This window comes from Callionymus lyra, chromosome 9 (assembly GCF_982586985.1).
Source record: "Callionymus lyra chromosome 9, fCalLyr1.hap1.1, whole genome shotgun sequence".
In the NCBI taxonomy this organism is placed as follows: domain Eukaryota; kingdom Metazoa; phylum Chordata; class Actinopteri; order Syngnathiformes; family Callionymidae; genus Callionymus; species Callionymus lyra.
This window is the reverse complement of record NC_141826.1, coordinates 7,876,784-7,889,293: the sequence shown is the minus strand read 5'-3', so window position 1 is coordinate 7,889,293 and position 12,510 is coordinate 7,876,784.

The following is a 12,510-nucleotide window of genomic DNA, read 5'->3' as shown; positions in this document are numbered from 1 at the left end:
CTAATAACTAATGTATTGTAATGACTTTGAAGTCCAGATACATATGAAACTTTCTTTAATTTATTTCTTTTTTGTGTAACTTGATCTCAAAACCAGCCCTAGTGCAACAAGTCAAAATGAAACTCACTGATTAAAAAAGCGAATTATATTAAAGACGTCCACTCTTGTTTGCCTTTGAGTGAAGCAACCTTTTCAAATCCTTGCCCTCATTTGTAATTCACATTTCAGAAAATGTCCACCAACTAAAAAGAGGACATTTCTCTTAAAACGGGCTTCACAGCAGCATTGACATTATCTATTGAGAATTGTTTTATAGTCTCGTATTAATAATAAAGAAAATTGTGTTGCGCTCAACAGCAAACCCCCTCGAAGTTTCTTGAAAATGTCTCTCTGTTGCCAATAGCAACAAGAGTTCCTAGTTTTGGCAGAGAAACTTTATGTAGATTGTTATAAACAGGTAAACGTGAATCTCGAGGGACGTAAAAAGGATCAGCTATGCAAAACAACAATGACTCGTTCTAACCAGTGAGGTTATGATTTTGAAAAAAAAGTAAATGAATAAAAACATAACCTGTATTGTTTTTGAGAGCGTGAGGTTACTTCAGGTAATGAAGACGGATCCACCGGGTTTGCACGTGAGTCTGCAGATTTTCTGCGGAGCTACAGACTTCTTTTGAAGTGGTTTTCTCATCGGTGGAAACTGCTGCCAAATTCAAGTGTTAACACCCAAAATTTTACAAAGTTCTGCCCGAGATATCGGAAAATGTTGGAGGTAGAACAGGAAGGAAATGAGAAAAATATAAGCATATTAAAAAATGTTACATCTGATTTTGATATTTTTATGTTCAAACTACATTTTTTTCTTTTAACCATTTATATAGTTGGACTTCCATATTTTTATTATTATCATGAGTAGGTTTTATGTGAAAGACAGTCTTTGAAAAAAGCGACTTCACTGTCGTTAACCATTTAAATCTCCCCCTCTAACCACTCTGCTGAGAGAACATTGGGAAGACAAATGTAATAAATGTACTATATTTTCTCAACAGAGGTAGAGATTGTATTTATGTTATTTTGTTCAGGGCCTTCTCTGGAGACGTTGAAGTCCCTAAGGGTTATCTTCCCAGCCTCCTACACCAACTGGCATCTAGCTTTCCATTTCTTGGCAATATTTTCCACACGTCTTGTTAAATGGAGCTTGGCCTTGAAACCTTTTTCATTTGTTGTCATACACGTATCCATCAGGATAATAACCACAAGCATGTTTTAAAACCATCCCCCAAGGGAATCGTAAGGTCAAAGCTGATTGACAAGTACATGAAAAGCGACAAATTTCTATTAACACAACAAATGCTAATGAATCTGACCGCCAGGCGAACTCTTGTTAGTGGTCAAGACACATACACCCTCCTTGATGTCGCTACACTAATGTATAATTGGTGATTTTTTTATTTATTTTTATTTCCCAGCTGGGTCACATCGATCTCTACACGTTCGCGTTTGTAGCCTCACAAAAGCCCAGAGAGGCTTTTGAAAACTGTCCGTCTACTTTTCTTCAAATGCACCTCGGTTATGGAAGTTATTTAATGAGTGTTTGCCACGGGGGACCGGGGCCACGAAACAGCTGAGCTGATGCTTTCAAGGCGGGGTAACATTGATGAGTCTCAAATGCATTCCAAGGGGACTGTTGACGAGGCGCTTTTCAGCTCTGGGACAAGAGTCTTACCTTGAAAGTGTTGATGTTGTCCTCAGAACTCGTGGTTTTGCCCTGAGAGCCCCGGAACGCGCCGGCCCTTTAAAGAAAATACAGAAGAATTAATTGCATCATTAGAGTGTAACGTTTTAGCTGCTGACCCCAATTACTGTGTTTTAATTATGCTTTAGCCTGTTGTTTTGTATAATTGCATTTTTATCTAGACTGAGGAGAGTCTCTCTGCACCCAGAACTTTAAATCATTTTAATAAAATTAAACCATTCTTGCCCAAAGTACTAATGGAAGTTTTTAAAACAAGAGTCAATGAATCAAACTTCAGTGCAACAGAATAAATAATTAGAAAAATATTGTCTCTCATTGACATGTTGATTCTATTCTGTCTTAATTTTTGCCCTAATAATTTCTACATTTATTGTATTTGAATTAATTCCTCAACCTTAAAAAAAACTATTACAGATTTTCATCATGAAACATGTTAATAATCATATTTCAAAATAATATAAATGGTAAATATTTCCACTCCTTAGTTAAAATAAGTGAACAGAAAAATCAGGAACAAAAAAAATATTTTACTTTATACTCTACTTTTTCTCTCACGCAACACAGCAGGAGTCCGTCATCACTGAGTCCTGTTCTGCTTAAGGTTTCTGCCTTCTGAGAGGAAGTTTTTCCTCGCCACTGTCACACTGTGTTTCAACCATTGTTGATTCGCTGGGATCTGTTTTTCTTTTTGTCCAATATAGTCTTAATTAAACTGTAAATTTACAAAACTTGTTCTTTTTCTCTTTATGTTCTTCTTCTTATTTTATTTTTATTTATTATTTTTTATTGTTTATGAAAAATTGCTGGCTATTGGAAAACAACAATCAATAAAGTTTTACCTTACCTTACCTTAAATAGACTTGAGATCATTTTCTTATGAGGTAAAATTGATGATAAAATTATGTTACCGTCTGGATCCAAAAATCCGGAAAAGATATGTTGGTAACTGTCTAGAGAACTGCAGCCAAGCACCCTTTTTTTACTTTGTGTACTACGAGTTCAAAAACATAATGCCACCAACTGTCTAATATGGCTATTAACTTTAATGAGATTCCAAATACTAAAAAAGGACACCAAGATTTTGGACTACGACACAGCCATTATAAAGGCTAGGACATTTTTTATAAGGGGGTGATTATTTTTACAGGTTCAGAACATTTTTGAAAATACATTTTTTCCGCCCTCTAATGGGGGACATCAACAACAACTGCGATGCCTTGAAAATCCACAACTAGGAGCTACGAAGAGGTAGCTTGTAGACACAAAACAAAAAGGACCTAAAATAGATCCCTGAAGAAAGTCACTGGTAGATTAACACCCAAAGGCCTAAAAGCAAATGTGTTTCATACCACAAACACATTTGGTTTTGGGCCTCTGGCTCACCTTGACCCTGAGATGGTACAAGGGTTAAACCATGATAGATTCAAAGTTATCGGTTGAAGACGTCCTGTCTAATAAATAGGAATAAAACCAACAACAACCAACCAACTGTATTTCCCAGGCAATCCGGTAAAATTGTATAATAAACTGTTTCAAAAGAAAATAAAGACTGAGCATTCATAATGTTCTTCGGCTAAAAAGAAGTAAATGTGTTGACACCACTTTTCTAAAAAATTGCTGAAATTGGACTGATTAAAATGAAAGAAAATGCATTATTAAAGATGAAATAAAATAAATAAAAAATAAATACAAGTCATTATTCATCTAAATGCAAGCCTTTGTCCCATTAGACTGCCTGAAAGACAAATCTAAATTAGAAAAATGAATAAATAATATTAAATTAAAATCAAAAAAGAAGAAGAAAAGAAGCATCCACAAAAATATTGAATTGTCCAGAAGGGATTCTTGGCCAGGCGTCCTTAAGGTAGCTCGCTACTGTTAAACCTGACGAGACCAGCAGTTCTGTTTTTCATCATCCAAAATGTATCAGACTTTGGCGCTATGATGAAATAATAATGATGTAAACATGTTCACAAGATGTCTTGGTTCACTTTTGAGGGCAGGTTTGTTGTACTGGTAACCTCTGGGGTCCATCTTGGTAGTAAGACAGTTTAATGGGATCGAAAAAATGGACAAAAAAACCCAAACAAAACCAAGATACAGTAGAAAAGATGATGAAAGAGAAGAGTCTTATCTTCGAGCTCATAACCAGACTGATCCAACAAAGACACCGAACTTACACTGCGACCCCGAGAACATTTGTTCTCAAGTAACTTCCCCCGTTCAATTTCACCCGCCGCACTGTAATTCATCTCGCCCGCTCTCATTACTTTTGATTTCACCTGTCAATCATCCTCCTTCCACTCCCTCCCCACCTCTTCCCGACTCTAATTGAATGAGCCGTGTGTTCATTAAACACGACACTTGGAAATAGAGTCGCCTCCTTCTTGAGTCGAGGATCATAATTGAACAAAGGAGACACAGATGATCAGCGTGGCTGCTGGACGCTCTTAAAAATAACAGTATTTTCTTCACCATAAGAAAAAAACAACTAGTTTTATGCCGCGTCATGATTGGGGCATCTCTAGGTGCTGACTCATTTGTGTTATCGGAAAGCTAAAAATAACGAGTCCATTTGGATGCACTATGGACGGCTCATTACGGAGCAGCAGCCGGCGTCAGCTGGAGCGACACTTGCATCCATTTGTTATTGTTCATAAACGTGCGCTTGTGTAATCAATTTCCAATATCGCCGGCGAAAAGTCGTGCGTATCCAAGGCAACTCAGGGGCCATTTTCCCGCGAGTGCGCGACTCTATTGATCATCCACAGCGGGGGGAAAGAAAATGAACAAGAAACCAGACTAATGTGTTGATTTTTTCATTCTTCATTTACAGGATTTCTTTAACTTCGCTACACTTTTATACGTATGGCAGCATCAATAAACATTTGCTTGACAAGGAAAATGACGAAAAGAAGACGCTCCGTCAGCGGGGTGTCATTTAAAACCTTAAGGAGCGGAAAAAAAAAACATTTACTGTCAGATTGACCACCGTGGATCAAGCAATGAGGCAGAAAGAAGCACAAACCTGTTGGGGAGAAAATGTATCTGCCGAATTAGATCTGAGGGGGCTGGAAGAGGAAAAGCCCATTCAAATACAGTGGACAGTCCATTTGTCAAGTCTCTGGGGAGCGAGGACAAGCGGAGGGCAGAGAACAGGAGCTATTAGTACAACATGCACTGTGCCATTAAAACAGCATGCTCAAGCGATCACGGGCCCAATGTTGACATGTTAAACCCAGGAGTGCACACCGAGCCCTGAGAGGAGCATGCAAACATGCTGTGTGTGAGCTTTTGCGGGGAAATCATCTGTGTCCTCTTGTGTGCGGCGAGAACGTCTTTATTGCTGTCGCTTGAATAATTGATGCCGCGACTGAGCCGATGAGCAAGGCAAGTTCTGAAGTGTGATTATAAACTGTGAGCTTTTTATCATTTACATCCTGTAGTCATTGCACTTTATAATCTGGGAAACTTATAGAATTCATAGTTGATGTTGAGACTGGAGATCTGTACCTTAAGTCCATTACAATTAAGAAAAAATATATAATAAATACACTGATTTTTTTAGGATACTGATTACTGATGCAAGAGCCCTGTATCATTCTACTTTTGTTTGCTTTACAATTTCAAAGTTCTATTTATAGTCCAACAATTGTTGGTTAAAAAAAAAAAGTTTTTAAATGACACTCAAATATTCATTGCGTGAGGTAATTAAAGTAGTTGCCGCTAGATGGAGGCAAACCTTGGAAACAATGGAATCCAACGAGATCCCCTCAACTGAGCACGAGAGGATACAGTCCAGTCCAGCAGCTTTTAAAGCTCATGTTTGGACATTTGAAATACATATCGTATCGCCTAATTCTGGCCAATACACAGCCTGCAAACAGCTGAAATAATTAGTCGTAATCCGACCGAAAAGTAAAAGAGCTGCTTGTTTTCATGCTTTTCCCAAAAAAACAGGAATTCAACATGAACTTGCATTGAACCTCCCTAACAAGCCCCTCATGCATGACGTTGTAAGTAGTGATAGTCTGATGAAGATTCATGAAGCAGTGCCATTATTTTCAGAGTCCACTAGAGGGCGGTCTCTGCACTATTTTCCCTTGTTTTGAACAACCGTTCTAATGGAACATCACATCATTTTTCAATTGATGGCGCCACCTACTGGCCTCTAAACAACATGACACTGCTTCATGAAGCTTCATCAGACCATCACTTCATTTCTATTATTGCATACATTTTAACAACAGTCATTTGGACCTCATACATCTATTTACAGTACAGTGTAAACATGAAAAAATATAGAGAAAAAGATAATTAGGAGAAAAGAGAACTTCCTTTCAAACGTTGTATATGCTAGCCGTCAGTGTGGTCCCTCGCGTCACATTAGATCAAGGCTTCTGCGTTAGTGGGTTAGCGGGCGGACAGCAGGAGAGCAACAATGGGCTTCATGACTCAGAGCTTCCTCGATTGCTTTGACACCCATGGCGCCCCCCGATGTGGAAGTAAGAATAACAGCGACCACGGAAAGTTGAATACACAATAATATCAGAGGACCACAGTTTTACTCTTGACAGCAATTATTTTTGATGGTGAGCATATTTTACTACAAGTGAAATGTACGAAAACATTTATTTTATTTTTTGTCATTATTTTGGGACAATTTTCCGCTATATTGGGCGTGTCAGCAAAATTAATTATCTTTTGGTTTTTGTTTTTATGCCAGGAAAAACATAAAAATAGCACTTTGTTAAACAAATAAAGTAGGCTATCAAAATAAAAGGATTAAAGGTGTACATTATAATCACTTAAATAATGTATTTATTTTTGTTTTTCTTAAAGCAGCAGTATGTAAGCTTGAAATAAATTGTTAAATAACGGTCCAACTGCAATTTCTTTGTATCTCTATTACCACATACCACTATTTGTTTTACAAAGTAGTAGTATGTTATTGTATTGGTATGTTATCGTAAAAACACTAATACAATTAATGCAATATATTTAAGGATAGATAGTTTTTGTTTTCAATTTTCTTTTAATTTTTTTAATTTAACCGCTAAAATAATTCCTTAATTTGTTAAAATATCGTATTTTAAAATACAAAACTGCAGATTGTTTTATTGTTACAAAAATATTTTATAAACTGTAACAAAAATAATATTGAATATAATAACAAAATATATTATTTATTTTGTCTGTTATAGTCCACCGGACGCATTGCTGTCATTTAAAAGAGTCACTCACTCGTCTGGATCAAATTAACTGCGTCATATTTTACATCCGGGTGTTAATCCTGTTCATTTAACCCACCTCCACTCAGCAGTACAAACTAATACCTCGTCTCACAAAGGAACCGTGGACCATCCTTGGAGCTTCAAGGAGTTTGTCTTTCTAATAGGTTATTTAAAAATACCAAATATGCTTTAAGAAGAACAATCAAGACAAAAGACGACGGTGAACCTGGTATCATAACCTCTCTAATTCTCCTACATGAGATGGAAAGTGCAACAGTATCAGCCTCACCATCAAGTGTTCCTAATACCAGCAGTATTACATCCTGCGGGAGTGAGAGCTCTCCAATCACTGTGCATTTTAATTAACTACTTGGCAATTAATGCCACAATGAGAATTGGGCTGTATAATCGCCTTACCCCTCGGCACTTTATTAAACAAATATTTGCCAGAGCACTGACGTGAAACAAACAACTCATTTCCTTTCAGAGTGTTAGTGCAGGCTTCATGGAGGAAAACAGCCACTAGCGTCTTCAAGTGTAAGTTTTGTTTTAGGACTAAAAAGAGTTTGTTATTTGACTATTTTTGGTTTAAAAAAAAGATCTGAAATTGCAATAGAATAACTGTTTAATGTAGCCATGTAGCCATGTTAATTTTTTTTTAAATGGGTTAATTTTCACCCTCCTGTCTACTAATGGAGTAACGTATGTCTTTTTGAGTTCATTTTTGTATTTGTTACCGATCCAAATTTAGTTTTTCATTAAAAGATTCTTAAACTGATCTTGAACCTCAATTGTATCATCAGAATGTGTCTGTTTGTACAAAACTCTCTTTTCACTGAAATATTTACATTAGAAAATGTGCTTAGGCCCCGCCCACTGAAAACACTTCTTCCAATAATCTTGTTTACCTTAACCACACCCTCTCTGCTGTGATTGGTCAAGCATCGAGGTTTGTCACTGCAATCTCAATTCATTCTAAATCCCGGAAGTCTCCACCTCCAAAGGACTTGTTGTGTAAACAAAGCGGAGCGTAAAATGCATTTTAATGATAGCTATTGTCTCATTTATACGATTTTGATGAAACAGCTACATTTATTTCTGTAAAAGTTATAGCAGCTATGTGAGATAATGCAGGCGTACCACTGTGGTCACTACACTATCTAATCTGTTACAAAGAATTCTCCTCAAAAACTTTTCAAACTCTACGAAAGTGGAGGCCCCCGGGGCAAGTGCCTCGCCCGAGAGTCGTTAGAAGTTTGCTGGTTCTCTTGAGCAAGGTCAGAAGAAGCTTATTTCCCGAATACTTTGACGGAGAGTTTCTCCCTCTCAATACCAGCCTCATCGTGATAAAAAACGATTCAGTTGTGACACGTGTGTGCAACGTCTTCAACATCATAGCAACACAGATAATTATGGAAACGATTTAGAACCAAATCTCTGCGGCTGCAATTACAAACTGGCCAGTTTAAATGTCTATATATATTGACCCCCTGCTGCCAAAGGGTTGTACAGACTCCACCAGTTGGAAGACCTCCAGCCTGGCCACAAATCTTCTTGGCAACTTCTCCGTCCGACATCCATAGTTTGACCAGTGGAACATGACCTTGCAGGACAAAATCACCCCTAGTGGAAATAAGATTAAACACACTTCTGTACGTTTGTTTCAAAGCTTAATCTATGATCGAAACCTGATATATAAGAGCACAACAATAATAGATTTAGAATGTGTGTTATGATTCATAAGCACTCACTCTTGAGAAACGTATTTTGGCTTCAGTTCAGTCCATTAACCACACGACAGCACAGCTGAGCTCCCTTGGCTGCAGTTCCGGACACTCATTGGTTTATGATGACTTTTGACAGACCGATGATGTAATGAGAGGTTAGCTCAGCTACTGGCCTTATAACCTGCCAATAACAGAGATTCTATCTAAATAATAGTCTTAAATAGTCATTATTCTTCACCATGATGTTAGAATTTTCATTTTCAATGGTATTTCCTAATTACACACATTATTTAACCCTATTTTATTAATCCATTAATAATTATCTGAAGGGACTAATACAGTTATATTTAATTTAAATATTATTTTTCCTATAATAATGTTAATGTTTGCCAATCGAAAACATTAAGGGGGTTTTGTAATAAGTACACTATTTATAACCAAAAGGTGCAAATAGATATGATGTTGAAGAAGAATACTTTAATAAATCACAATTTTTACAGAGGATTATATTTATGTTTCAAAAGGCCTGGGAAGATTACTTGGACTGAGATTTATGGACAAATGGTGGCACTGCAAAAAGTATTTTGTTCAACCTAGGCCTGTTTCAAACTCAATCTGTGCAAGGTCTCCAACAGAGTTCATCTGTCCAAAACAAGATGGCCACAAATATTTCCACAGTCAGTAATAGATTTCTGAGATAGGTGTAAAATTAAGAATATAATGAGGGTTGAAAACAGAAAAGATTTTTTGAAAATAAAAAGGTTTTATTTACTGGACTAATATTTTCGCATTTATCTTTTCATATCATAATGTGACTTTGTCTCATTGCCCACCTTATCATTTAACATTTTTATTTCGTTTTATTTTGGGTAAATATTTATATTTATATAAATAAGTGTTTTATTTTGTTTTCTATTTATTTTTCCATTTGTGTGTTCGATTGTTCTTCTATTTTATGTTGACCCTATTAGAAAAAATTAAATAGTAAGAAAGAAAAATACAAAAAGAAGAAATATGAGACAGACCAGACATCTGAAAATAGTCCAAGTTCCTGGTGAAAAAAAATGATAAAAGGTGATTTAATGGACCAACATTTTTGGAGAAGAATGAAATAGTCTACTTATTTAACACAAAATATCTCATGGCATTGATGTATATGTTAGATAATGTACCAAACACATTTGTACATTTAACAAATAATTAGTTAATGACTCAGATTATTATTACAATGTGTAATGCTATGGTGAATTAAATCTCCAACTTTTAACTTTTTAAGAGAACTAGCACAGTATAGTTAAATCTCAGTTTTTCATCACAACAAAAACATCAAATAATCATAATCACATAAGTCAGCAGTTTTTATTCATGATTGCTGTCAACCATGTGACATATGAGTATATATGTTAATGCATTTGACAGTACAGCAATGATATGTTGCATTTTTAGATTTTCTCTGTGCACTCTGGGTGGGTTTGTGAGCCACTAGTGGGGCATGAACTGAATGAGTATTTTGGGCAGAACTGTGCTGTCCATGCCTGTCTGTTCTAGATTAGTTCTGGGTGACAGGAGGTCCTGGCAAATCGTCCGCTCTTGGCACCGAAGCGTATCTATGGTTCTACTTCATCTGACAGCGTTTGGCACAACTGTACGACATCAACACATTATGTGCAACTTTTCCATTCCTCTGAACAGCAAAGGAATACGAGATTCAAAAAGCCTTTTAAACCCAAATGAAGCATTCGGCTTTATTTAATATTTTTCCCCCTGGAAACGATAAGAAGAGTTCACCCTTGGTTTGATGCAAGTCACACGTGAAAAATGTTTGCTACGGACGACTAGCCGGTTCATATTTCATATTTATCAGCCCACGGAAGAAACCTAGCTGCGGAAGGAGGAAAAATAAAATCACATCAAAGTGAAATCATTTTAACATGGGTCAAATTGTGGAGGAAGTAAAATGTTCTGCAGAAAGTTCTCCAGATGACCTCCTAAAACACATTCCTGCACGATCAAAGTGATATGAAAATAAGTGTAACAACAGAAGTTTGCCAGAGTAGAAAGTAAATCCACAACCTCATTCCTACAGGAGAACCACTAATGCTTCTTTTTTTTAACAAATGGAAATTAGTGTATCCTTGAATTAATTCAGAGATATTCTACCTTGATCATAATTTGACACCAATAAAGCAAGAGTTGTCTGGAAAAAAAGTATTAGTCTGTGTCTCGAGATGTATTTTTTTAAATTTATGGGTTGACTAAACTTCATTTTTGAGAACCGCTTCCAGGTTTTTTGCCTCGAAACGCAACAATTTATCTGTCTGTATCATTGTTTTATAAGATGATAAAGTTTTTGTTGTTGTTTTTTGTTATCACAAACAGAACCAAGAGTGTAGAGACCAAGAATAGACCGATACCATCCTGTTGAAGAGCCAGACCCGCAATTGTTCGACCAATAATTCAACTAAATGTAACATACCTCTCCCTATCTCTCTGGGTTTTCGGGGGTTATTAGTTTTTTTTAATGTACTTTTATACCTTTCTAGACCTTATCATAATATTCCAGCTATCTCCAAAAGTTACGTGAATCATATAAATGTTTAAGTAACATTTTTCCAATTGATGCCTGGTTGCTGTTATTTCGGGTTGAAACATTTGTTGACTCTCCAGAAGACTCTCCCGAACCTAATCTCTGACACGACATATGGTCTCAAAATACAGCATTGGTCACAGCCGACTGTTGGAGGGAACACAGAGAGAAGTGCTGCTGCTATCGATGCCTATCATGTTGTTTCCGAGCACCAGTCTGCGACCCAGCCAATAACTGCAAGGCTCTGAGTCGGATTTCTGACACTGCTGATTGGGAACGCGATATGATTTCTAATTCAATCCTCGGCAGCTGTGAACTCGGATAACTTGTGTTGAACTTGAGGAGATCGTCCCTCTGTGACTAAAACAATGTTGCGTTATAATAAAAGCAAATAATTCCAATGGTTCACTTCTTGCAGCAAATTGAATTCCAGGTGTTTGGTTTGTCAGCTAACAAATCCTAGAGGACGGAAATGTAACCGGATTTGAAATCAAATATAAGCAGAGGAATTCTACGAAGTTGACTCTCTTTGCATCATAGTAACACACAGTACATCCATGCTTCATTGTTATCGATCTTAAGGGATCTCCAGATACTTCCTCTTTCCTAATTCATTTAGTTCTTTGGGAAATTATTTCAGGAGAAGTCTTGTTCATTTCATGCATTTATTCAGAATCCCTACCTCCTCCTGGCGTACCTCTGTTCCTTTGAGCTATTTACTATTGATTGTTTCTTTGCAGGGGTTTTTGAAGGCTAATGTAAAATGTTTTTTTTACTGTGGCTTTGGGAGACCATTTTCTGCTTCAACCTTTTATAGTTTTTGGAATTTACATCTGTCCCAACCTGATTACTGATCGGGTACTGTATATATATATACAAATTCACCTTCCCACCTGCCTTTCACCAGACATTGGCAACATTGCCTTAAGTTTTTAAAACTCATATTTTTAAACCTATTAACTGTTATCACTTATTTTATAATTTCCATGTTTTATGGTTCCATTTAAGAAACTGTTTTATCTTTCTTATTTTTAAAACATCTGTCTAACTGTTGTCCTTTTAACTGTTGTTTTATAATCTGTTCTGTATTGTGTCCTTGTTTGTCCTGAAAGGCACCTCATAAATAACATGAATTATTATTATTATTATTATTATATATATATGAAGGAAACATGCCTCTACTTTTGCTGGACTGTTTGTCATATT